Consider the following 27,372-nt stretch of genomic DNA (forward strand, 5'->3'; position numbering starts at 1 on the left):
GAAAGTAAAATCTGTTCCACATTTTCTATCACGTAAACCTGGATGCTTCAGGTGCATAGGATGTGTTACCTGTCGCTCTATGCTGGTGGGAGATTTTATTTGCCATCCTAGATCAGGTAAAAAATATTCTATTAATTTTCCACTCACATGTACCTCACGGTACGTTGTGTATGTTCTGTCTTGCCCATGTGGTCTTTTCTATGTGGGTAAGACAGAATGTCAATTTAAAGAAAGAATGGCAAATCATAGATCTGCAATTAGAGCTGCTCTTGAGTCAGGTTCTAGTGATCAACCTATGGCTCGTCATTGTGCCCAACGCTCGCACAATATTGCTAGCATTAGAAGCAAGATAATAGACCATGTGCCGCCATCTATTCATGGTGGTAATAGAGGTAGAAGATTGCTCCAGTTAGAAAGTCAGTGGATTTTTAGGTTGGATACACTGTCCCCGAAAGGGCTGAATGAACAGCATGGACTACACAGTTTTTTGTAGGTCCAGCTGGGCGTTATTATGACGTCACAATTAATGGCTAATTAATAGTGGGTGCTTGGTATATGCTGTTTGCTTTTAATGGAAACATCAATAAAAAATATAAGTAAATATTTATATTATAGTTGGATTCTATTATAATGAAATTACCTTGGGGATGGTTCTGGACATATAACGATGCCAGTATGTGTTTTATGATGTGTTGGATCTCAGATTGTCTAGAGTGTCTCACGGAGTGTGTGTTTTTTATATTTTATGTATATATATCTTTTTTTGTAATTTTTGTATTTTTGTAATCTTATTTTTTTATCTGTATTGTTAATATTTGCTCATGCGATTGGGTTGCATCGTAATATCTATGCTCTGTTTTGATCATAGATGAGATGCCTCACGTGCATGAAGTCGTTTTTGTTTTGTTGTTTGGTTGCCTTGGTAACGTCTATGTGAGCTCGTCCCTCCCCGCGGGCGCCTTCCGATGACGTCGCCCGCTACACGGAAGCCGCTGCACAGTGTGTGAGAGCAGCGGTCAGCGTGGTGTTCGGATCGGAGGGCAGAAACGCAGGTGGGGTGAGTTAATTTTAATTGTATATGTGGGAAGTCTCTGTGAGGGTATATAATGCTTGTTAGTTTTGTATTGTACATCCCTGACGACGGGCGGACGCCCGAAACAATTGTAGGATGTCTTTTCAATAAAGAAAGTTGATTGAACAGTCTCCAGAGTGCCGCCCATTCTCCTATCTACAATTGGAATTCGTTCCTAGGGAGAGCACCGGAGCAGATGTCACGTAAGCAAGGGGAGTGCCGGCTGCTTGGATGATTTATATATATATATATATATATATATATATATATATATATATATATATATATATATATTGACCGCAGACCCTACCACTGAATACAAGATGGAAGTTGATGCCATTTTAGATTCAGCTGTTTCAACCCGATTTATAACACATAAATTGTGCACGGCGCTCAAGCAGGAATTCCCAGTAGTACCTTTGCAATTTATGGTGCCCAAAATCCATAAAAGAATGGAAAACCCACCGGACAGGCCCATTATTTCTGCGCACAAGTCACTTTACCAGCCCATGTCTGTCTTCTTGGGCAGTATATTACAGCCATTGATCAGCATGCAGCCCAATTTTATAAAGGACACCACCAGTTTTCTTAATCAACTAAAAACAGTTGCCACAATTCCTATAGGCACCATTATTTGTACAGTGGACATCTGCAGCCTTTACACAAGTATACCCCATAATCAAGGTTTAGCGGCCATGAAACAATTTCTAAGACAGTCCAAAATGGACAGTGTAGATCATATCCTGTTTCTCAATCTGTTGGAACTAATGCTCACACGTAATTATTTTTTATTTGACGGGAGGTTTTACCGCCAAGTAAGGGCTGCACCATGGGGAGTAATGTGTCTCCATCATTTGCGAACTTTTTTATGTTTTTGGAAGAACAACAGATGTTTTTTAACAATGATGAATTTTCCAAATACATTTTATATTATTCCAGGTACATTGATGACGTCTTCATCCTGTGGACGGGTGGCAAGGAGAAGTTCGATGCCTTCATCAAGCATATCAACAACAGGAAATCACCAATAAAAGTTACAGCTCAACGTGAGTCCACTATGTTGAATTATCTAGATGTCAACGTATCCATCAGTGACACAGGTATACAAACGGAAGTGTACCATAAGCCCACTGACAAAAACACGTTATTGCGCTTCAATAGCCATCATCCGCCAGCCCTCAAAAAAGGCTTGCCCAAATCACAATATATTAGGGCAGCCCGCATCACTAGCGATTCCGCTAAATTAGGGGGAGCATTGTTCAATGTAACCAAACGGTTTGTGACCAGGGGTTACAAATATGGGACCCTATGTGCACATGAACATCAGGTAGCAGCTATGAATAGGACTGATCTTCTTGAACAGAAAAGTAAGAATGACCAACAGATTATACCTTTCGTTTCTAGATACAACACATCCAGTCCAGTGGTCTCCAGGGCCCTTAAAGCTTTATGGCCCATAGTAGCGACAGATAAGAATCTAACTACCCTACGCAACAAACGACCCATGATATGTCACACAAAAGGAAAAAGCATCAAAGACAATATCTCATACATCCTAGAGGATGCTGGGGACTCCGTAAGGACCATGGGGTATAGATGGGATCCGCAGGAGACATGGGCACACTATAAGACTTTGAATGGGTGTGAACTGGCTCCTCCCTCTATGCCCCTCCTCCAGACCTCAGTTAGATTCTGTGCCCAGGAGTGACTGGACACACACTAGGGGAGCTCTACTGAGTTTCTCTGAAAGACTTTATGTTTTTTATTTTCAGAAAGACCTGCTGGCTACAGGCTCTCTGCTTCATGGGACTGAGGGGAGAGAAGTCAGACCTACTTCTTCTGAGTTAAGGGCTCTGCTTCTTAGGCTACTGGACACCATTAGCTCCAGAGGGTACGATCACTTGGTGCGCCTAGCTGCTTGTTCCCGGAGCCGCGCCGTCACCCCCCTCACAGAAGCCAGAAGAAAGAAGCCGGGTGAGTATTTGAAGAACAGAAGACTTCAGTGACGGCAGAAGACTTCAGAGTCTCAGAGGTACCGCACAGCGGTCACGCTGCGCGCCATTGCTCCCACACACCAACGGCTTTACAAGTGTGCAGGGCGCAGGGGGGCACCCTGGGCAGCAATATACCTCTCCATTAAGCCTGGCTAAACGTGTATACAGTGCATAGGCACTGTATACGGACCCCTGCCAGCATAAAAGGCTAAAATTATAGCGGGGCTGAAGCACGCCGAGAAGGGGCGTAGCTTAGCCCTCACAACATGATACAGTGCCATTTTCTCCACGGTCCCCGCCAAAGCAATGTGTACAGTGTAAACAAAGGGGGGGCACAGTGAGTAGTGCAATATAGAATGAAATATAGCACTATCTTAGATAATGGGCATGTAATCATTGTAGTTGTGCATATACAGGGGCGGATTGGGAACAAAAAGTGGCCCTGGAAAAATTTTTACTAGTGGCCCCACATGGGCAGCACCAGAGGTGTAAGTTCTAGCCATGGGCCATGGCAGCAGCACCCTCCCTCCAAGACTTTCCAGATAGTGGGCATGTCCAGCATCAAGGGGGAAGTTAAAAAGAAATAAAATAAAATATTATGAGCACATTATATGACACACCTTCAGAATTTAGGAAACTATATCATTCTTTAGAAAGATATATTTTCTTGCTTATTACACCAACCGTATCCCAATCACTATTCACTCAATCTTCTATGTCAGCCAAGCAGACAGACAGAGCATACACTAGATCATCTGCAATCACAGGCTAAGTGGCAAAGTACTTTTCACATATGCAAATTATTTTGCATCTTATTCATTATGTCTATAAAAAGGACCACATGTCCTCAAACAAAACAGGCCCCACGGGTGCGTCGGCCCACCGGGAATCTTCCCTGTAAACCCTATGGCCAATCCGCCTCTGTGCATATATGTCTGTGTTTTCCCTGTCAGATATACCTACTATAGCTTTTTAGTGCACATGTGTCGACATGTGTGAGTGCTATGTCGAAAACAGCTATGGGAATCTTTCTGTCGGCATCGCCAACTCCTGTTGATACTTGATTCAGTAGATGCAGTGTCAGCAGGTCGGTAGTTGTATGCTTTTCAAAAGTAAACAATGTAGGGGAGACACAGTACTATGTGGGTGACCCTGTCGGCACCAACTGTTATTACTGGGTGTAAATTAACATGCTGTAACTAACCTGTATATATTTTTATATGTATATGTATGGTACTGTTCCATGGACCTGTAGCTCGAGCACAGACATGGTAGTATTTGTGTGGAAGTGAGATTAAAATTATATATGTATACTTCCCTCGGACTCCTCAGGGTCGCATGAATGTTGTTATGATTCCCGTACTCCAGACCAGAGGAGATCTAATGGCAGAGGTCTGAGTACTGGGAAGATTTGCTGGTTGTGGGAGCAGGAGAGCCTAGTAACCCCTGGCGCCCTAACTCCGTTGTCTCGCCCGTGTTATCAGAAATCCCCTGCGAGACTATGGTTGCTTGAGCCCATGGCAGCCGCGTTCGAAGGGCGGATTATGTCTGCCCAACTCCGATGCCCCCTCAGGTCTTAATGGGAGACAAAGGGAAATCCGAGACAGGGTGATAACAAGGGGCCCTCTGACTAAGCAACCAGGCCAGGGGTTACAAGCTAACTAACTTAAACCAAGGTATGTGCGGACTAGCCGCCAGGGAAAAGGACAACCAAAGATCCACTGATCCGTTACTCCTATCCAGCACCGCTGGATACCAGAGTGGATCTGTGGGAGCGGAATCCTCCGCAAAAGCTCCAGAACACAAATAAACTAAATAATAAACAGTAAGCGGACAAGCCGCAACACACGGCTGCGCCGCGACTCACGAACACCACAGGATGTTAAAGGTGCTCGGTCAGACTCCAGGAATAGATGACAAATATCCGAGTACAGGACCACTGAGGACAGGAACAACCGGATAGAGCAGGACTGGAAACTCTCTGCAACTGACAAAGGCAAACAGGAAGCTATCACCGGCGTCTGTGAGAAGTCCAAAGGGTGCTTATAAGTGTGAGCTCCCCAATCAGGAGCCAGACTGGGTCATCACAATTAATGCCGTGCAGCTTGCATGCTGCACGGCCAGCACACCATGATACAATCAGCACATCATGATACAATTTAGAACAGACCCAGCAACGGGGAACGCGGCCCGAACGTGGCGTCCCCGTTGCTAGGGTCAGAGCGGCTCCGTGCGCCCGGCGGCTAGCGTTGCCAGGGAGCCGGCGGCTGTACGCGCACGGCGTCCCTGGTTGCTAGGCGCCGGGCCGCACCGACGAGCGGACTCCGGCGCCTAACAGTACCCCCCCCTTGAGGAGGGGTCAAGGAACCCCTAAAGCCAGGTTTCTGAGGAAATTCTCGAAAAAATGCCCTTTTGAGCCTCGGGGCATGAAGATCCTCATCCAGGACCCAAGACCTTTCCTCTGGCCCATAACCTCTCCAATGTACCAAAAAATAAAGCCGACCCCGGGACAACTTGGAATCGAGAACCTTCTCCACCAAGAACTCCTGCTGACCCTGTACATTTATAGGTGATCTCCCCTGAGATATTTTACGAGGAAATCTACTGGACGAAACATATGGTTTCAGCAATGAGCAATGGAAGGTATTTCCGATCCGTAAAGTTTTTGGTAAACGTAACCGGAAAGCAACTGGATTGACTTTTTTGATAATGTGAAATGGTCCAATAAATTTAGGACCCAATCTGGCTGAGGTTTGTCGAAGTTTAATGTTGCGAGTCGACAACCACACCTTATCTCCTACTTTAAAAGTGCACGGCCGCCGGAGCCTGTCAGAAAATCTTTTTTCCCGGAATGCCGCTTTTCTGAGAGCCAGGTGCACTTTTCTCCAAATAAGTTTAAGATGAGAGGTCAGGGCCAGTGAGGAGACAGAGGAATGTTGAAAAAATGAATTAGCTCTGGGGTGAAAACCAAAAACTGCAAAAAATGGAGACACATTGGTGGAAGAATGACAGGCATTATTATAAGCAAACTCCGCCAATGGAAGAAACTCCGACCAGTCATTTTGGAGTTTGGCCGAGTACAAACGCAAATATTGTTTTAGAGATTGATTAACTCGCTCAGTCTGCCCATTGGATTGGGGATGATAGCCGGACGTTAAAGATAACTTCATCTTTAATGAAGCACAAAAAGACTTCCAAAATTGTGCAATGAATTGTGGACCCCGATCAGAAACAATATCAGTGGGTAAGCCATGGAGTCTGAAAACATGGCGGAGGAACAAGACTGCCAATCCCTGGGCAGATGGCAATCGGGGAAGAGCAATGAAATGGGCCATTTTGCTAAAACGGTCCACTACCACCCATATGACTCGGCATCCGGCTGACAGAGGGAGGTCCACCACAAAATCCATGGAGATATGCGACCATGGCCTAAGAGGAACATTCAAGGGCATAAGTTGACCGATGGGTAAAGAACGGGGAACTTTATGCTGTGCACAGACCTGACATGAAAAAACAAACTCTTTAATGTCTTTGGAAAGACCAGGCCACCATACTGAGCGGGAGACTAATTCCAAAGTCTTAGCGATTCCCGGATGCCCGGCAACTTTGCTATCATGAAACTCCGTCAAAACAGTTGCTCTCAAAAACTCAGGGACAAAAAGACGACCAGCAGGAGTATTTCCAGGAGCTTGATGTTGAAGCAGCTTTAACTGGGTAAATACATCCTGTGTGAGGCCTGCCCGAATGGTTGAGGACGGCAGTATGGGAGTAACAGGACTGTTGTCTTGAACTGGAAGAAAACTGCGTGACAGGGCATCTGCCTTAGTATTCTTGGAACCTGGCCTGAAGGTGATAATGAATTTGAAACGAGTAAAAAATAAAGCCCAACGAGCCTGCCGGGCATTCAGTCGCTTAGCTGATTCAATGTATTGAAGATTTTTGTGATCAGTCAAAACTGAAATAGTATGAGTCGCTCCTTCAAGCCAATGTCTCCACTCCTCGAAAGCCCATTTAATAGCCAGCAATTCCCGGTTACCAACATCGTAGTTGGATTCTGCAGATGAGAATTTCCTGGACATAAAGGCACAAGGATGTAATTCAAGGGAATCCGGATCCTTCTGAGATAGGATAGCCCCCACTCCAACCTCCGAGGCATCAACCTCAACAATGAAAGGCAATTCTGGGTTGGGATGTCTGAGGACAGGGGCTGAGACAAAGGCTTGTTTCAAGGCCTGAAAAGATAACTCAGCTTCACGTGACCAATTGGTAGGATCTGCTCCCTTCTTAGTTAGTGCCACAATGGGAGCAACTAGGTCAGAGAAAGAGTGAATAAATCTTCTATAGTAGTTCGCAAACCCTAAAAAGCGCTGAATTGCTTTTAAGTTGGTGGGTTGCGCCCAACTAAGGATGGCTTGGAGCTTCTTTGGTTCCATACAGAATCCCCGAGGGGAAATAATGTACCCTAAAAAGGATACCTCCGTAACATGAAATTCACACTTCTCCAGCTTGGCATACAGGTGATTTTCACGTAATTTTTTTAGAACTTGACGCACCTGGGTAACATGTTGTTCTACAGAATCAGAATATATCAAAATATCGTCTAAGTAGACTACAACGAACCTTCCAAGAAATTCACGGAGCACATCGTTAATGAGATCCTGGAAGACTGCCGGAGCGTTAGACAGGCCAAATGGCATGACCAGATACTCATAGTGGCCTGACTGAGTACTGAATGCCGTTTTCCACTCATCCCCTGACTTGATTCTGATGAGGTTATATGCTCCTCTCAGGTCAATCTTAGAAAAAATCACAGCCGAACGTAGCTGATCAAAGAGGACAGAGATCAGCGGCAGAGGGTAAGTATTCTTTACTGAGATTTTATTCAAAGCTCTAAAATCAATGCAGGGTCTGAGAGAACCATCCTTCTTCTCTACGAAGAAGAAACCTGCACTTAAAGGGGATTTGGATGGCCTGATAAATCCTTTCCCAAGGCTTTCTTTCACATACTCATTCATGGCCACAGTTTCAGGACCAGACAATGCATATAACCTTCCTTTAGGCAACGTGACACCAGGAATTAGCTCAATGGCACAATCATAAGGCCTATGGGGAGGCAGAATATCCGCATTGCCCTTGGAAAATACATCAACAAAATCCTGGTATTCCACAGGAATGGGTGCGGGAACGGCGGCAGCTACTCGGATAGGAAGCGTAATACATTCTTTATTACAGATGGTACCCCATTGTAAGATCTCCCCCGACTGCCAATCAATGATGGGATTATGAAAGGCCAGCCAAGGGTGACCCAGAACCACAGGAACTGCTGGACAATGGGTAAGGAAAAACTCAATCTTTTCAGAATGTAGAGCTCCTACCGAAAGTAAAACAGGAGGTGTACAGAGAGAAATAACCCCATTGGACAAGGGACTCCCATCTAAACCATGCATGGTGACACACCTACCTAAGGTTAACTGAGGAATACCTAAGGCCTTGGCCCATGTTAAATCCATAAAGTTCCCTGCAGCTCCACTGTCCACAAAAGCAGAGACCGAGGAACAGAGGCTGCCAAAGGAAACTTTAGCAGGAACTAACAGTGAATTATTTGAGGAGATAAGCTGCAGACCAAAGTGAACCCCCTCACAACTCACTTGGTCGGGAAGTTTCCCGACTTGTTCGGACAACTACGGGCAAAATGTCCCTTACCTCCACAGTATAAACAAAGACCAGAATTTTGCCTCCTGGTTCTTTCTTCAGGAGACAATTTGGAGAGACCTATCTGCATAGGCTCCTCCATGTCCACAGGGATGGAAAAAACACAAGGAGTAGACCCGACAGACGCTCCTTTTTCAGCCCTCCGCTCTCTGTGCCTACGATCTATCTTAATAGAGAGCTCCATGAGTTTATCGAGAGTCTCAGGAGCGGGATACTGAAGGAGACTGTCTTTAATAGATTCAGATAAGCCGAGGCGAAACTGACTGCGCAGGGCTGGGTCATTCCATCCACAGTCGTTCGACCAACGGCGAAACTCCGTACAATAAATCTCTGCGGGATTCCTACCCTGTCTGAGAGCACGCAACTGACTCTCAGCGGACGCCTCTCTATCAGGGTCGTCATACAGTAGCCCTAACGATTTTAAAAAGGCGTCTACAGACAATAAGGCTGGATCGTCTGTCTTTAAACCAAAAGCCCAGGTCTGAGGATCCCCCTGAAGCAGAGAAATAATAATTCCAACCCGCTGAGCCTCCGTACCTGAGGAGACTGGTCTTAAACGAAAATAAAGTTTACAAGACTCTTTAAAATTAAAAAACTGTTTTCTATCCCCAGAAAAACGGTCAGGCAGATGCATCTTTGGTTCAGGAATGACCCTCGGGGAAGTCCGTAACAGATCTTCCTGTGACCTCACCCGGAGGGACAGATCCTGAACCATCTGAGTAAGTTCTTGAATCTGACTAACTAGAAGCTGGCCAGGATTTGGCCCAACACCGGTGGGATTCATGAGGCCGACAAAAATCTCCCAACTGAATAAGTAAAAAAAAATCAACTCCTGTTAATTTTAATTTTTTTTTTTGTCTGGCCGGTGATAATGTTATGATTCCCGTACTCCAGACCAGAGGAGATCTAATGGCAGAGGTCTGAGTACTGGGAAGATTTGCTGGTTGTGGGAGCAGGAGAGCCTAGTAACCCCTGGCGCCCTAACTCCGTTGTCTCGCCCGTGTTATCAGAAATCCCCTGCGAGACTATGGTTGCTTGAGCCCATGGCAGCCGCGTTCGAAGGGCGGATTATGTCTGCCCAACCCCGATGCCCCCTCAGGTCTTAATGGGAGACAAAGGGAAATCCGAGACAGGGTGATAACAAGGGGCCCTCTGACTAAGCAACCAGGCCAGGGGTTACAAGCTAACTAACTTAAACCAAGGTATGTGCGGACTAGCCGCCAGGGAAAAGGACAACCAAAGATCCACTGATCCGTTACTCCTATCCAGCACCGCTGGATACCAGAGTGGATCTGTGGGAGCGGAATCCTCCGCAAAAGCTCCAGAACACAAATAAACTAAATAATAAACAGTAAGCGGACAAGCCGCAACACACGGCTGCGCCGCGACTCACGAACACCACAGGATGTTAAAGGTGCTCGGTCAGACTCCAGGAATAGATGACAAATATCCGAGTACAGGACCACTGAGGACAGGAACAACCGGATAGAGCAGGACTGGAAACTCTCTGCAACTGACAAAGGCAAACAGGAAGCTATCACCGGCGTCTGTGAGAAGTCCAAAGGGTGCTTATAAGTGTGAGCTCCCCAATCAGGAGCCAGACTGGGTCATCACAATTAATGCCGTGCAGCTTGCATGCTGCACGGCCAGCACACCATGATACAATCAGCACATCATGATACAATTTAGAACAGACCCAGCAACGGGGAACGCGGCCCGAACGTGGCGTCCCCGTTGCTAGGGTCAGAGCGGCTCCGTGCGCCCGGCGTCTAGCGTTGCCAGGGAGCCGGCGGCTGTACGCGCACGGCGTCCCTGGTTGCTAGGCGCCGGGCCGCACCGACGAGCGGACCCCGGCGCCTAACAAATGTTATTTTGCCCAGTTACTACTCCCTGCTGTCGACGAATACTAGTTTTTCTGTCGACCATAAGGTTTCCTGGTTAGATCCACAACTTGGGCATTCAGTACATGGTCATACACATTCAGAACACATTAATGTCACTAGGGACCCGACGGTTCCGGACAATCTGTTTATATGTATTATATATATATATATATATATATTTATAGGATATGTGTGTATATGTGTATTACAATATGTATATTCATATTACGATTTCTAATGAATGCTGAAGTAAAAGTATTCCTTCTCATGTGCTGGTCGCTCTGTTGATAAAGCTCTAGGTCGGCCGTGGCGAGTTGGTCTCAGATCCTCACGAGGAGTCCGAGTGTTTATTATTTTCCCACCACGGATAGAATACTGTGAAAGTCAACTCCTGGTCGGCACGGGGCCCTGTCACAAAGGATCGTATACAGGAAGCTAAGTGATATTTTATTTATATGCTTTGATGTTATTTGCATTACATGTGCATGGGGGAGTGCTTGTATTCGGAAAGGCATCCGATAGAATTACCCTAGAGAGAGAGGGGATGTTTCTTATGTTGGTTCTTCTCTATAACATTGCGGCTGGCTGCCGTGTGTATACAGGAGGTGTGGCCGGGGAAATGCTGAGGCTGACTCCGAGAGATACTGGAGTTTTTCCCTGTGACGGTGTACCGCTGTTTGGGGATGCCTCAGTTAAGTTACACTCGACGGATACCACTGGTAAGTCTACCTTCATGAGTTAGATTCCCTCACAACGGTTGGTGACGCATTCTTTTGTGGGATGCAGTCATTTTAACCGGTTCGATACCGTTCTATTTTCCTTTCCTGTGCAGATAGTGGAAGGTGAAAAGGTAAGAGCTCTGCCGCCTTGTTAGGTTCGCAGAAGCGGATATTGTCTTCTGTTTCTACCACTTCCACCGCATGTCGCTGGGTCTATCTGGCTGGAGCCCACACCAGTGGGAACTCGTCTAAGGCTCTTCCATCAGTCCGGGAATGGACCTTGACCTGGGAGTTAATAATAGAATCCAAAGGGGGTCATACTGGAGTTTACAGATGATTCCCCTCACTGATTTTTCAAATATATCTTACCGATTCCCCTCTGGAAGGGGAGGTAGTATGCGACGCCATACCAGAGTTGCGTCAGGTTCAGGACTTTGTCCTGCTGTCCCTGTTAAAAAAAAAGAAAAGAAAAAAAAGAAAAAAGAAACAAACATTTCTACTTACGAAGTTGAACTACGGGATGGAATCTCTCAGGCCAGGGAGCTCCAGCACGTAAAGGTAGAAAAAAGGTTTAAATGCGTTTTTCTCAGCATTCAGCCTGCCTGGGTTGATATCCAGGATTGTCTTTGCCATTTCACCGGAGTGTTGGCAGTATGATGGTTTTCTTTCAATAGTTAGAGCCATTGTTATTTTGTACTGAGACACTCTCCTGATTACGGCGAGGTCAAGAAACAAGTGGTTCAAATCGTTGTTTCTCTCTGACTGTTCTTCAACACAGGGAATGGCTGTTGTTCCCAACGACGCGGATGTCGGAGGTGGGTATCAGAGTAGATACTGAACGGTTGAGGTTCTGTGTTTTCCTGTGGAAAGAGGTCTGAGGATCCAGAGTCGGATCAGATTTGCAGTGACAATCCATCAATAGGTTCCGTTGATGAAGAAGATGGGTGCGGCCTAAGAGGCCTGTTCGGTGAGCAGGTCAAATGCCAGAGTAGTTTTCACGGGACCAGTTGGAAATGTGGTCCGTTTCTCACCTGCAAATGCACTGGAATATAATCCTAATAGCCAGGATATCGCTCCTGTGGTGTCTGCACAGTCTAACTTCCTAGAGGGACGAAGGTTCGAGATCCAGGATTAGATCCTGGTGTCCATGAATGCAGATCTCTGAGGCTGGGGAGCAGTCTTTCCAAGGGAAGTATTTCCAGAGGAAAAGGTCAAGCTGGGAAGCTTGTCTGCAATAAGTTTTCTTGAATAAAGAGCTATTTTCAACGAACACTTTCTTCGTGATCTGCCCGTGTTAATTCTGTCAGACGACTTGACAGCAGTGGCATAAGAAAGCCGCTAGGGCGGAACAAAGAGCAAAGCGGCAATGGCAGAAGCCGAAAAAGTTTTCCGCTGGGCGGAAATACAGGTAAACGCTATAGTAGCAGTCTTCGTCCCAGATGTAGACGACGGAGAAATGAATTTCCTCTGCAGACGCGATCTCCATCCGGGAGAAATACAGTCGTCATCGAAAAGTTTTCACAGAAGTGACAAGTCTTTGAGGAGTGCCTCAATTGGACATGTTGGGCTTGGTATCCAGTTCTTCAAGATTTACTCATAGAAGATCCCTGGCCTCTTCATCTACATGAGGATCTGTTACAGCAAGATCCGGGCGTGTATCAAGACTTACCGCGGCAGCGTTTGACGGCGTGGCGGTTGAACGCCATATCTTAGCCCAAAAGGGTATTCCCTATGAAGTCGGTTTTAACACTTCTTCAGCCTAGAAAAGAAGTAACAGCAAAGTCTTACCACCGTATTTGGTGTAAGTATGTGTCTTGGTGTGAATCCAAGAAGGCTCCTACGGAAGACTTTCAGCTGGGTCGTTCTCCATTCTTGGCAAGCAGGTGTGGAGGCAGGCCTAAAGTTAGGCTCCATTTCAGTCCAGTTTTGGCCTTATAAATTTTCTTTAAAAAAAAAAAAAATTTGGCCACCTTTCCGGAAGTTTAGACTTTCATGAAAGGACTACTGCACATCCAGCCTCCAATTGTGCCCCATTGGCACCGTGGGACCTTGACATGGTGTTGCGGTTTCTTGTGTCACGCTGATTGGAACCTTTATGAAAGGTTGTGTTAAAATTTCTCTCTTGGAGAGTGGTCATGCTATTGACCTTGGCGTCCGCAAGGCGGGTGTCGGAAGTAGCGGCTTTGTCTCACAAGAGCCCCTGTTTGATCTTCCATGTGAACAGAGCGGAATTGAGAACTCGGATAATAGTTCTGCCAAAAGTGGTTTCTGTGTTTCGCAGAAACCAGCCTATTTTGATGCCTGTGGTTACTTAAGCATTGGCTGATTCAAAGTCTCTCGATGAAGTCAGGGCTTTGAATTTTTAGATCGCCAATTTGGCTCTGATTGAGGAAACAGAGGTTTGGTTTGTCCGGTATGTTCCCAGCATGTTTGGGGCGCCTGCAGCTATGCAGTCTGTTACACGCTGGATCTATGATAAGATTCGGCGTGCTCGTTCTATGGCTGGATCTATGATACGATTCGGCGGGCGTGCTCGTTCTACGGCTGGATTGCTGTTACCGAAGTCAGTGGAAACCCATTCTACTAGGTAGGTGGGCTCTTCTTGGGCGGATGCCCGAGGAGTCTCGGCAGTTCAACTTTGCCGAGCGGCTACTTGTTCGGGTTCAAACACTTTTGCTATGCTCTACAAGTATGATACCCTGGCTGATGGGGGCCTTTTTTTTTTGCTCAATCGGTGCTGCAGAGTCGTCCGCACTCTCCCGCCCGGTCTGGAGCTTTAAACCCCATGGTCCTTACGGAGTCCCCAGCATCATCTAGGACGTATGAGAGAATAGGATTTTAGTACCTACCGGTAAATCCTTTTCTCTTAGTCCGTAGAGGATGTGGGCGCCCGTCCCAGTACGGGCTGTATCTGCAGTTTGGTTATAGTTACGCTCATGTTGCATTGAGTTCTGCAGTTGAGTGTCTGCAGTTATTGGTTATGGTTACACTCTTGTGGTGTTTCTTTGCTGTCAGGCTGTTGCTGACGTTGTTCATGCCATGGCATGCGGTATCTTATTGTTGATTGGGTTGACACACAGGGTGTGTTACATATTTTATCAGCATGTGGCTGTGTGTTTTTTCATGCCATTGGCTGGTGTTCTATTGAATGCCACGTTCTGCGGTATGTTCATGGTGTGAGCTGGTATGACACTCACCGTGTTTAAACAATAAATTCTTTCCTCGAAATGTCCGTCTCCCTGGGCACAGTTTTCTAACTGAGGTCTGGAGGAGGGGCATAGAGGGAGGAGCCAGTTCACACCCATTCAAAGTCTTATAGTGTGCCCATGTCTCCTGCGGATCCTGTCTATACCCCATGGTCCTTACGGAGTCCCCAGCATCCTCTACGGACTAAGAGAAAAGGATTTACCGGTAGGTATTAAAATCCTATTATTGTGCACTCCGACATCATGGGATTTGACCATACACCAGTTACCAACTTCTTAACGAAAGCACCAGGCTGTTACAAATGCCTGGGGTGCAAAACATGCAGATATATGACCACGGGCTCGACATTTACCTCCAGTTCGTCAGGCAGAATATATGGTATACGTCAAGTGCTTACATGCACAACTACATTTATCATATACTTGATCACCTGCCCTTGCAAGCACCAATATGTAGGCAAGACTGTACGGAACGCCTTGCATTACACAGGTCTGCTGTTAAAGCAGCACTTATTCACAATAAATCTGAACAGCCGGTGGCCAGACACTATGGCAAAAAACACCACTCGCTTAAGGATTTACGATTTCAAATCATCGATCATATTCCCAGCACTTTAAGAGGAGGTGATAGGGCTGGTATCCTGCTTAAACCGGAAGCAGGATGGATATTCAAGTTGGACACTGTAAGACCCAAGGGTCTCAACGACAAAATACAGTGGAGTTTCTTTTAGATAATTTTTTGTTCTTGTGACAATCTTGTCTGATGAATAACTTCCTTATGCGTGTCTAGGAGATCTGTTTAATTACATTTGTATATAATATGAGGGACCCCTGATGTATTTATGTACAATAATACACCTATATCCTACAAGTTAGGTAGGATTACATCATGATACCACTGTTTAATAGCAGAGTATCTATTGTAACATCCACCTAGGTGGATCTATTATTTAATAAACATAACACATGCAGGCACTGCATTAGCAATCAACTAATAATGTTCTTATCTTCAGATTTACCTGGTGCCCACTAGATACTATATAATTGTCAATCAATTTGTTTAATTTTTTCTTAAAATTAGCTTTTTTAATACTTTTACACAGCCCGGTCCACCGCCGCAATCGGGAGACCACGGAAGCCCCTGGGTGCCACAATAGTGTGAATGCATGAGGTTGCCAGGGCGACGCTGGGATCCAACAACGCGGTGCGGGAGCATGTGACCGAGACGCACACATGTCACACACACCGGGACGGAAGCAAACGGCTCCCCCGGCCACTGCTGTTCTTCCCGCTGGCGGGTCCTCCTCACTATAAAGGTAATTGAATTTTATCACTTTTTCACTGTTGTTATGCTCACCTTGACAAAGGGGCGTTTGCGCCCCGAAACGTTGGACTACAAGCTGACATTATGAATTAAAGCACCAAGTTTTTTTCACTCCTATTTACTTCTTCAGTCTCTGAGTGCCGCTGTTGCATCAATTGCTGCTATATATATATATATATATATATATAAAATGTGTGTATATATATATATATATATATATATATATATATGTACCAATATTCTGTATTTTTTCTCTGCTGCTGTCTACTGTGAATTTCTGAGTTTTTTCACCCAATAAGCACACTTTGCAGGAACCAAAAATAAGGAAGCCTTTAGCTTCCTTTAAAAAGTTTCTCCTAGAATTATCTTCTCCCAGAGATATTTTATCAAGGTAGCTTTTTTATACCATTGATTGTAAGTTCTTTGCCTTTTTATAAATGAGATCAGGATATTCTGAAAGATATTCTGCTAAAATCGGGTCATGTTTAAGTATGTGCCAATTTTTCCTCAGTACCTGTTTCATTTCTTTATTCTTGCTATTAAATTGAGTGACAAATGGACAGAAGTTTTTATTCACAGCTGTTGTTCTATCTCTATAGACCAAGAGATATGACCTATCTCTGTCCCTAGCTCTCCTAAGGGGCCTGTAAATAAGGCCTGTGTGGTATCTACGTTCCTTAAATCTCACAACATAGATTTGTGATTGTTTATAAAAAGAAATATTTATGCTGTAGCATTCTATATATATATATATATATATATATATATATATATATACATATACAGAGAGAGAGAGAGAGAGAGAGAGAGAGAGAGAGAGAGAGAAACAAGCCAGCACATCCATTGAAAATACAAAAAAATCCTTTATGTATGAAGCTTCTCAATAACAATAGAAAAAAATAGAAAGATCCATGTAAAAAGTACAGGTCAAAAAGCTCAACAGCTGTTTCGGTGCACACTTACGCACCGTCCTCGGGTGCTCCTGAGGACGGTGGCTTGGTGTGCACCGAGACAACTGTAGAGCTGACCCTGTTGCCTGGGAATCATGTTTTTTTAATGAGTATTTTGGCATTCGCACTCTTAACCATGAATTTTTGACCTATGCTTTTTCCATGGCTCTTTCTATTTCATCTATTGTTATTGAGATGCTTTATACATAAAGGATTTTTTTGCATTTTCAGTGCATGTGCTGGCATGTTCTTCTCTATATACAACATGTTAGGAAGCCTTGCGCTCGCCTATTTTATATATGTTATTTGTGCAGACTGTCAAAATCATATATATATATACAGTGCTCGAAGTGGGCCGGTATACACCAGTATGACATACTGGCACTTTGAGCACTGAAGGCCGCCGCTGCCTTTCAAATTCTGTGCTGAAACCGGCAGCCAATTAGGAGCGGCTGCACGTCCGCTCCTGATTGGCTGCCAGTCTGCGGTCTGCCGCAGATTTCAAATGGTGGACTCTGCTCCAGGCGTTCTACTCACTGCCGCCGCCCATGTCCTACACTTAAGGACATGACACTTTAAGTGGCCACACATCCTTTTCCGCAGCGCATAATTACAACATTCACTTTTCAATACCCCCATTTCAAAATTTCCACTTTGACCACTGTATTTTTATATATACATATATAATAATACAGGATTATCCACAAGGTGGAACAGATAGCACTCTCCAGATTTCAATTCAATAATCAAAAAAATCAAAAAAAGGTAATTTTTAATGTAAGAAACAGTCTCACAGTTCCAAGGTAATGTCCATATTCATCCAACGTTTCGGTCCACACCAGGACCTTTGTCAAGGAATTACAGCATGGTCAGCACAACAGCATCACAACGGGGTCAGTAGTACAGGTAACTGGAGTCTGGAGATATTGCCTCACCGACCCCTGCTAAATAGCCAGCATTATGGTGCCAATCCCGCCCCCACGCACACAGGACGTGTGGTGGAGCGCTGGCTGGAGCGCAAACGTCACTTCCGGTTTTACCGGAAGTGGTCTCTTTGCATCATCAGGTTAATGGAGTCTCAGCACACTGGACGTGTGGTGGAGCGCAGGCAGGAGCGCAAACGTCACTTCCGTTTTCACCGGAACTGAGCTGCGTGTATCATCAAGTTCATAAAGTCTCAAGCACACTGTGGAACGCAATCCGGAAGCGGGAAACTAACGAAGTGGAACGCAAGCGTCACCGCCATTGTTGCCGGAAGTGAGCTGCGGGCCATGACATTAGCGCAAACTATAGCTCAACTCAGCAGCAATCAACACTTCTGGGGAATCCCAGGCGTGTTAACATGCAAGATGTGTATATTTAAATATAAGGGGAAAAATTGCTGCCGAGAGTGAGCATAACAAGTAGACAAATTTCAATCTGGTGGCGATGGTATTAGGTCCATCATGTCCGGACCATAATCAACATCACCCACCTAAGTGTGGTTCAACACAGGGCTTAATTATAAACGGCACAACTTAAGGTATATCTATTAAATTAGCTGGGTGTAGCAGAGGCCAGTGAGGTCACAGAATTAGGATTATATCTTAACACTCTAACAGAATGAAATTAATAGAAAAAATAGAGAAAATAGAAAAAACAAGGTGAAGAAAGAGAGAGGAACAAGCAATATATACAGTAAACACCACAATCCATGGGGTTTGTCACAAGTGCATTTTACATAAACTGTCAATAAGTGCGATAGGAATTATCGCCAAAGAGTTTATTAGTCTATTTCAAAAAAACTGATAAAGGGTTGTTTTCATTCATTCCCTTTGGTGCTATCGTGTCCAGTTTATGTATCCAAAGGCTTTCTCTTTTCCTAAGCAGAAGAGCACGGTCACCGCCTCGTGGTAATGGGGGTATCAAATCTATCAGTTTGGACCTAAGATCAGATACTTGATGTCGCAGAGTCATAAAATGTCTAGCCACCGGCAAGGTGGCAGTCCCCGTGGTAGTCGCTTGGTGTATCTATGTTCTCTGGTTGTCATCCTGTCTCGAAATCGTCTGGTTGTCATTCCAACATAATATAGTCCACACGGACACATTAGAATATATATCAGATGGTCCATAGTACAGTGCAATCTGTATTTAATGGCTTTAGGGCGCCCTGAGTGGGGGTGCGGGAAGGATGGTCCTGTTAACATACCCCTGCACGTGGTGCACCCATTGCATTTGAAGCATCCAGGTCTTCTTTCATGAAGCCATGTCATCGTTGTTGGTGATTCCTGCCCAGCCATAGGTCTTAGGAGTAATTGTTTTAAATTGGCTGCCCGACGGTGTGCCATCATTGGGGGGGGGGGGGGGGGGGCTCTTTTTCAGCTTCAGATGATCATCCGTGGTTAAAATAGGCCAAATCTTCCGAATGGCTCCCCGGACCCTATTGGACAAGTGGTCATATGTGGTCGTGAAAACCATCCGGTCTGGTGTGGATGTCACCTGCGTCGCGGCTGTAGAGGGTTCAAATTTTCTCCTGGCCTTCGTTAAACATTTAGATACAGTCTTCCTATCATACCCTCTCTCAAGAAATCATGAGGTCATTTCAGATAGTTGGGTTTCCATGATGTCCTTATTCGTGTTGTTACGCATGACCCTCAAAAATTGGGAAATGGGGAGATTGTCCTTAAGGGCAGGCGGGTGTTGACTGGTTGCCAGTAACAGGGTATTCCGGTCAGTTGGTTTCCGATAGAGACTTGTGCTAATGCGACCCCCTTCCAATGTAATTGAAATGTCCAAGAAGTTGATGTTGCAGGCATCAATCTGATGAGTGAATCTCACCGGACTATCAAGTCCATTCAATGAATTAACCATTTGGTTAAATGATTCATTTGACCCTTTCCACAACAGGAAGATGTCATCGATAAACCTCCTGTAGAACAATAGGCGACATCCACACCAGACCGGATGGCTAGCAGTGGGGTGAAAAAATCCAAGCCACTGTGATTTATTGATTGGGTCGTTCTTCTCCCTGTCTTTTACATTTTGGGACCACTTTGGGAGGATTTGAGAGGAGACCGAATCCCAATCCAGCCAGCTAGGAGAAGTTTGGACCCATAAAGAAACCTTTATGAGTGGAAACTCTTCCTTTGTAGACGTGAGTACGGTACGAACCATCGTGACTAACTACAGAATCTAGAAATACTGATCGTCCCCGAATCTAGGACATACTACACGATATTGTTCTTCTATTCTTTTTTTGAGGGACTTTGGACTAACCCAGAGGGAATTTCTCCATCCTATGGACTAGGTGTACATAAAAAAGATTGGAAGACGACCTCCTCTCTTTTTTCGAACTGACAGACTACTGAACGGTCAATACATTCAAGTGGACTTCATTAAGCTGAGCGCGGTTGAGGTAGTTCTCATTTTTTTCATTGATGTTGATTATGGTCCGGACATGATGGACATAATACCATCGCCACCGGATTGAAATTTGTCTACTTGTTATGCTCACTCTCCGCAGCAATTTTTTCCCCTTATATTTAAATATACACATCTTGCATTTTAACATGCCTGGGATTCCCCAGAAGTGTTGATTGCTGCTGAGATGAGCTATAGTTTGCGCTAATGTCATGGCCCGCAGCTCACTTCTGGCAACAACGGCGGTGACGCTTGCGTTCCACTTCGTTAATTTCCCGCTTCCGGATTGCGTTCCACAGTGTGCTTGAGACTTCATTAACCTGATGATACACGCAGCTCAGTTCCGGTGAAAACGGAAGTGACGTTTGCGCTCCAGCCTGCGCTCCACCACACGTCCAGTGTGCTGAGACTCCATTAACCTGATGATGCAAAGAGACCACTTCCGGTAAAACCGGAAGTGACGTTTGCGCTCCAGCCAGCGCTCCACCACACGTCCTGTGTGCATGGGGGCGGGATTGACGCCATAATGCTGGCTATTTAGCAGGGGCCGGTGAGGCAATATCTCCAGACTCCAGTTACCTGTACTACTGACCCCGTTGTGATGCTGTTGTGCTGACCATGCTGTAATTCCTTGACAAAGGTCCTGGTGTGGACCGAAACGTTGGATGAATATGGACATTACCTTGGAACTGTGAGACTGTTTCTTACATTAAAAATTACCTTTTTTTATTTTTTTGATTATTGAATTGAAATCTGGAGAGTGCTATCTGTTCCACCTTGTGGATAATCTTGTATTGTACTATGGGTCCCACCTCTGAGTGGGTCGGGCTCTGATTGGCACCCCAGTTGTTGGCTGAGCTGTGTGAGAGTGCAGGGATTTCTAATTTATATACATATATATAAATATATACAAATTCTGCTCCGGCACTCGGCACTGCCCCTATTATGGGACTGATCTGCTCAGGTGCCTTCCTCCCAGGGTGCAAACCCCATACATAAAGTCTACCTGAAGTAATGAGGCGGCACTCAGAGTCTTGTAAAACAGCAAACTGTGTATTGATGCAGATCAACGTTTCGGGGTTTCCCCCTTCGTCAGGATTAGTGCAAAGTTACAAACAGTGAATTTAAATACTACTTACCCCCTCCACAGGACATCCCCTCTGGCCGGAGCCGCTGGCCGCGCCGTCCCGGTCTTCAGACTGACGTCACCGCTGTCTCACCGGAAGTGACACGTCGGCGCCGGGAGGCGCGTCCATGGCAACCAGGCCTTAACAACTAAAAAACAAATCACAGTGTAAAACAATGCCGTGAAAATCAACATATAAGACACGGCTTTTGTGTAAAAACTCGGTACAAGGTATTACCTATTAAAACCACAGTATTAAAAGTGTTTCTCACATATGCACGTGACTTGCTTTGTGCTAAGCATATTGTATCTTTAAACATAGTGAAACATTTGGCCATACTTACTACAACCTACACCAGGCTCCCCTCTGTCAAACAACAGGGAACCTCCCTTTTCCCCTGTATCCCTATTAACCATTTATAAGCTATACAAGCATATATTAAAAATGGTGTAAATCAACTGGCTCTGAACTTCTCTTTTCTCGATTCTATCTATACCTGTGTGGATCCCCGTCTGTTCTCCGCTGTAAACTGAGTACAACCCTGCCTGTGTTATCCATCCCCCAGTGTAAATATTGTTATCCCCATTGCGTATTTGTGGGGACTGGTCGTGTGTCATCCAAGTCACATTTAAACACCCCTCCCCTACTCTGTTAGATGAAGTTGATTAAACCAAGATTGTCATTCATGCCGGCAGGTCTAAGGGTGTTTAGCCTATGAATCCATCTTGATTCTAGCTGAAGGAGTTTTCTGCCCCTATCGCCCCCCCGTAAGGATTCTGGCACGTGATCAATAATTCTGTGTTTAAAGGTGGCCATAGTGTGTCTATACTCGAGAAAATGTTTGGCAACAGGTTGATCCCCTTTGCCTGAAGCAAGGGCATTTCTTATAGCCAACCTGTGTTGTGCCATCCTTATTTTGAATTGGCACTCAGTTTTGCCTATGTAGTACCTGCCACAAGGGCAAATAATCGCATAAACCACATATCTAGTGGTGCAAGTCAGGGGCCATCTAATTGGAAACTTCTTTCCTGAGTATGGATGTACAATGTGGTCTCCCACAGACATGTGTGAGCATGTCGTGCATCCTGTGCCCTTGAAACAGCCGTTTTTGCGTTTCAAAAAATGCACTGGTGTTACTTTAAATTTGGCCATATCAGTTTTGACCACCATGTCTTTGATACTCCTACCACGGACATAGCTGGGCATAACCCGCTGGTGGCGAAACATCGGTAATTCCGGGTCAGTTGCCACAAGGGGCCATAATTTCTTTGCCTCCTTGCTTACCTGATTGCTGTGAACATCAAACTCACAGACCCAAGGAATTACACCCTCCAGCTCTTTTGCTTTTTTAGGTTTCAGGCACTCTTCTCTATTCATCCTTTCTGCTTTCCTTCTCGCTTGAACTAATAATTGTCGTGGGTAACCTCTGGCTCTCAGTCTAAGCTCCATTTCATCTAATTGTTTGTCCCTCTGTTGTGTGCAGTTGTTACTCTTGCACACTCTCAAAAATTGAGAGTAGGGGATACTTCTAACCGTGGAGGCTGGATGACAACTGTCATACCTCAGAATTGTATTTCGGTCGGTCGGTTTTTTAAACAAAGACGTCACCAACTGACCTTCCTGAATTTTAATGTTGAGGTCTAGAAAGCAGATTTCACTGCGAAATGCCCTTGCTTCAGGCAAAGGGGATCAACCTGTTGCCAAACATTTTCTCGAGTATAGACACACTATGGCCACCTTTAAACACAGAATTATTGATCACGTGCCAGAATCCTTACTGGGGGGCTATAGGGGCAGAAAACTCCTTCAGCTAGAATCAAGATGGATTCATAGGCTAAACACCCTTAGACCTGCCGGCATGAATGATAATCTTGGTTTAATCAACTTCATCTAACAGAGTAGGGGAGGGGTGTTTAAATGTGACTTGGATGACACACGACCAGTCCCCACAAATACGCAATGGGGATAACAATATTTACACTAGGGGATGGATAACACAGGCAGGGTTGTACTCAGTTTACAGCGGAGAACAGACGGGGATCCACACAGGTATAGATAGAATCGAGAAAAGAGAAGTTCAGAGCCAGTTGATTTACACCATTTTTAATATATGCTTGTATAGCTTATAAATGGTTATTAGGGATACAGGGGAAAAGGGAGGTTCCCTGTTGTTTGACAGAGGGGAGCCTGGTGTAGGTTGTAGTAAGTATGGCCAAATGTTTCACTATGTTTAAAGATACAATATGCTTAGCACAAAGCAAGTCACGTGCATATGTGAGAAACACTTTTAATACTGTGGTTTTAATAGGTAATACCTTGTACCGAGTTTTTACACAAAAGCCGTGTCTTATATGTTGATTTTCACGGCATTGTTTTACACTGTGATTTGTTTTTTAGTTGTTAAGGCCTGGTTGCCATGGACGCGCCACCCGGCGCCGACGTGTCACTTCCGGTGAGACAGCGGTGACGTCAGTCTGAAGACCGGGACGGCGCGGCCAGCGGCTCCGGCCAGAGGGGATGTCCTGTGGAGGGGGTAAGTGGTATTTAAATTCACTGTTTGTAACTTTGCACTAATCCTGACGAAGGGGGAAACCCCGAAACGTTGATCTGCATCAATACACAGTTTGCTGTTTTACAAGACTCTGAGTGCCGCCTCATTACTTCAGGTAGACTTTATATATAAATATATATGTATATATATATATATATATATATATATATATATATATATATTGCGGCGAGAGAGTCTTTCTTTTACAACATCTCTAAGTATTTAGATCACTTTTTACAGCCTCTGATCAATCAAGAAGCATCCTTTCTCAAGGATACCACTACATTTATCTTGTGGCTACAACAACGTTCACCCTTACCAGCGAAACAGCTGATGTGTACCATAGACGTCGTGAGCCTATACACATCAATCCCACAAGAACACGGTATAGAGATGGTCAAAAGGTACATCAAGAACCACCCGTTATACACTGGGCCTGATGTAGAATTTTTCATTCAACTCCTACGACTCACTTTAACGCGGAACTACTTTATCTTTGATGGGAAGTTCTTCATCCAACGCTCGGGCTGCGCTATGGGCTCTTGCGTAGCTCCGAGCTTTGCGAATATATACATGTTCGGAGTTGAAAAGGACTTTTTCTTTATGGAGGACACCAGATGTCAGCACATCACTGGGTATACCAGGTATATAGACGATATTTGTCTCTTTTGGAATGGGACACAGGAAGCATTCCTTGCCATGATAAAGGACATCAACGAACAAGACTGTTCCATTAAATTCACTTCGAATCATAGTTACGAGTGCATCCATTATCTAGATGTCACAGTAACACAAAAAGATGATGGCACCTTACATACCTCCATGTACTTCAAACCCACCGACCGTAACACGGTATTACATGCAGCCAGTCACCATCCGCCATCCCTAATTAAGGGCCTTCCTTTCTCACAATTTTTGAGAATTGTCCGTATATGCAGTGATCCCATGGACACCATTGATCAAATTGATAAGATGCTCATTAAATTTCTAGCACGCGGTTACCATCCTCGAGCATTGAAAGCAGCCAAGCAGAAGGCCCTTTCGATCTCCAGAGAACTGGCATTGCATAAGAACATTTCAACAGCCCAAAAAGACTGCATAGTATGGACTCAACAATACACCACCTCTAGCGGCGCACTGATGAAATCTGCTAAAACCATTTGGCCCATCGTGTCACAGGATCGCAGTTTACCAGCATTACATAACACCACTATCCTACCGTCCTTTTCTCGTGGTAGAAACATTAAAGATGTGGTGGTCCACAATGACATTAGCCAGCATACCACTGCCACAGCCACTCATTTCCTCAGCAGGAAAGGTGGCAATTACCGATGTTTGGGCTGCATCACTTGCAGTTTCCTGGAGACTGGTAACAGCTTCTCACATCCGAGATCTGGTAAAGTGTTCAAAATACAACACCCAGTAACATGTACCACGAGATTCGTGGTCTATTACATCAAATGCCCATGTAGTTTACTATATGTGGGCAAGACCACAAGGCAAATGAAGGAACGTATGACCCAGCATAGGTCTAGTATACGTGCAGCCCTTGAAGGCAAAGAATGTGACCAGCCGGTTGCCCGACATTTTAGGGATCTACACCATAATTTATCCTCCATCAGGTACCGCATCATTGATTGGGTACCCCCTTGTCCCCGAGGTGGTAACAGGGGTCGCATCCTACTCCAGCGAGAAGCGAGGTGGATACATCTACTACAAACAGTCCAACCATTCGGACTGAATGAATCATTACCATTGAATTTCTTTTTATAATTTATTCTTGCTCTGTCTGTATCTAATTGTTTCATTTAGATCATTGATACTACATTTATTACTTGTGGTCCATTTGGGCTACATTGCGCATCTTTTTTGTAGCAATTAATTATTTTGATCATTGCTTTAAATATCTCATTCATCATCTTTCAGGTTAGCGTCCAGCTGCTTTCTATGTGCCCTTTACTAATGCATTCATGTTACAGCCCTCTATCGATTTTACCACTACAGCAACATTCCATACAACTTATATAGTAATTTGTGTATATATCTACATGTTTTGCAGTTGCATAGTATGTTATTTTGTCAGACTGCAGTGCTTTCGTTTAGAATACAGGGCTGTACATGCGGCTTTATCATTGCTGTTTCTTCCCGCAGTTTGTTATTTCTTGTTGCCATGGTGATGGTCACTCCCCCCGCCTGCAGCCTCTGTGACGGATCCTGGGCGCCGGCGGCTGCCTATGACGTCACGTGGATTCCGGAGTGGATGGCGGCGGCGATTTCCCCTGTGCACACGTGCTGAGTACACAGTTAGGTATATATATGTTATGTATGTTCATTATGTTTTAAAGTCTTGATAAAGGAGGACAGCTCCGAAACGTTGGCTATTGACTTTGTTTCCTGAGTATTTATTCGATTGCTGGAGTGCCATCCATCCCTCCTCACCCTATATATATATATATATATATATATATATATACACACACACACACGCACACATTTAAACATAGAAACACACAGTAGAATTTGACAGCAAAGAAGAAGCACCTGGCCCATCTAGTCTAGTCATGCACACACTAGGGTTATTTTTTTGCCAGGAGTCAATTAACCTACCAGTATATTTTTGGATTGTGGGATTGTGGGAGTAACCTGAAGAGAACCCACGCAAGCATGGAAGGAACCATTACACCATCCGTACTACCCTAAAAATTCTGCATTTCCCCTTCTGTGTTCTAATACAGTACATGTATTGTACGTCTACAGATTTGAAGCTATTTCTCATTCTATTGTTTAAGGCTTACAGAACCTTCACATTTTGGTGGAGCAACAGTCCCCATATTAAGGCTTCTGTCCATAAACACCATTTTTTCAGCAGCTTTGCGGTTTGAAGCTGTAGCACAAGAGAGCTGTTAGCAGCATGAATCTTAATCGAGAGATGCACTAACGGTTCTGTCACTGTTACAGATGCGTCTTGGATTCCAGCCAACGAATGTGAGTTTCCTTCTGTTTTGCAGCTGCCACATTAGCATGTGCTATATTCCATCAGAGCTGTACATTCTGTTCATTTTCAATATTAGAGGTATAGAAAAAAACATTTCAATAGTTTAACAAATTAATCAAAGTGATTAGAAGTCTTTTGTGTCCTTGATGTACTTGCCAAATGGAAAATGTTTTTATAAATGAAAATGTCAAAGATTATAAAAATTAATTATTGAATGATGGTGACACACAATCATTGAAATGTGATAGAACTAGAATTAACACTGTTCTTTGTTCCACTTGTATTCTTTACCTATCTATAACTAATAGGGCACAATGAAAAATGCTCTGTTTGGAACCAATGTATTCTTTCTTTTGAAAGTCAGATACAAACATGATAGACAGGTAAATCAAGGTGCAGTCAGCATGTCAACACCATATTGTTGGCATTGAAAATGTCAA

General features: G+C 44.6%; 1 long non-coding RNA gene across 1 annotated transcript in view; it reads left to right on the forward strand.

The window, feature by feature from the left end:
• The window catches only part of LOC135053500 (uncharacterized), a 40,107-nt gene extending 13,785 nt beyond the window's left edge, over positions 1–26,322 (forward strand). Inside the window, exons 2-4 of the long non-coding RNA XR_010242890.1 lie at positions 2,012–2,118; positions 15,690–15,902; positions 26,089–26,322. This is a non-coding gene — a long non-coding RNA (uncharacterized LOC135053500). The remainder of the gene's footprint in view (positions 1–2,011; positions 2,119–15,689; positions 15,903–26,088) is intronic.
• Positions 26,323–27,372: the final 1,050 nt, after the last annotated feature.

The sequence above is a fragment of the Pseudophryne corroboree genome, chromosome 1 (assembly GCF_028390025.1).
Source record: "Pseudophryne corroboree isolate aPseCor3 chromosome 1, aPseCor3.hap2, whole genome shotgun sequence".
Lineage (NCBI taxonomy): Eukaryota > Metazoa > Chordata > Amphibia > Anura > Myobatrachidae > Pseudophryne > Pseudophryne corroboree.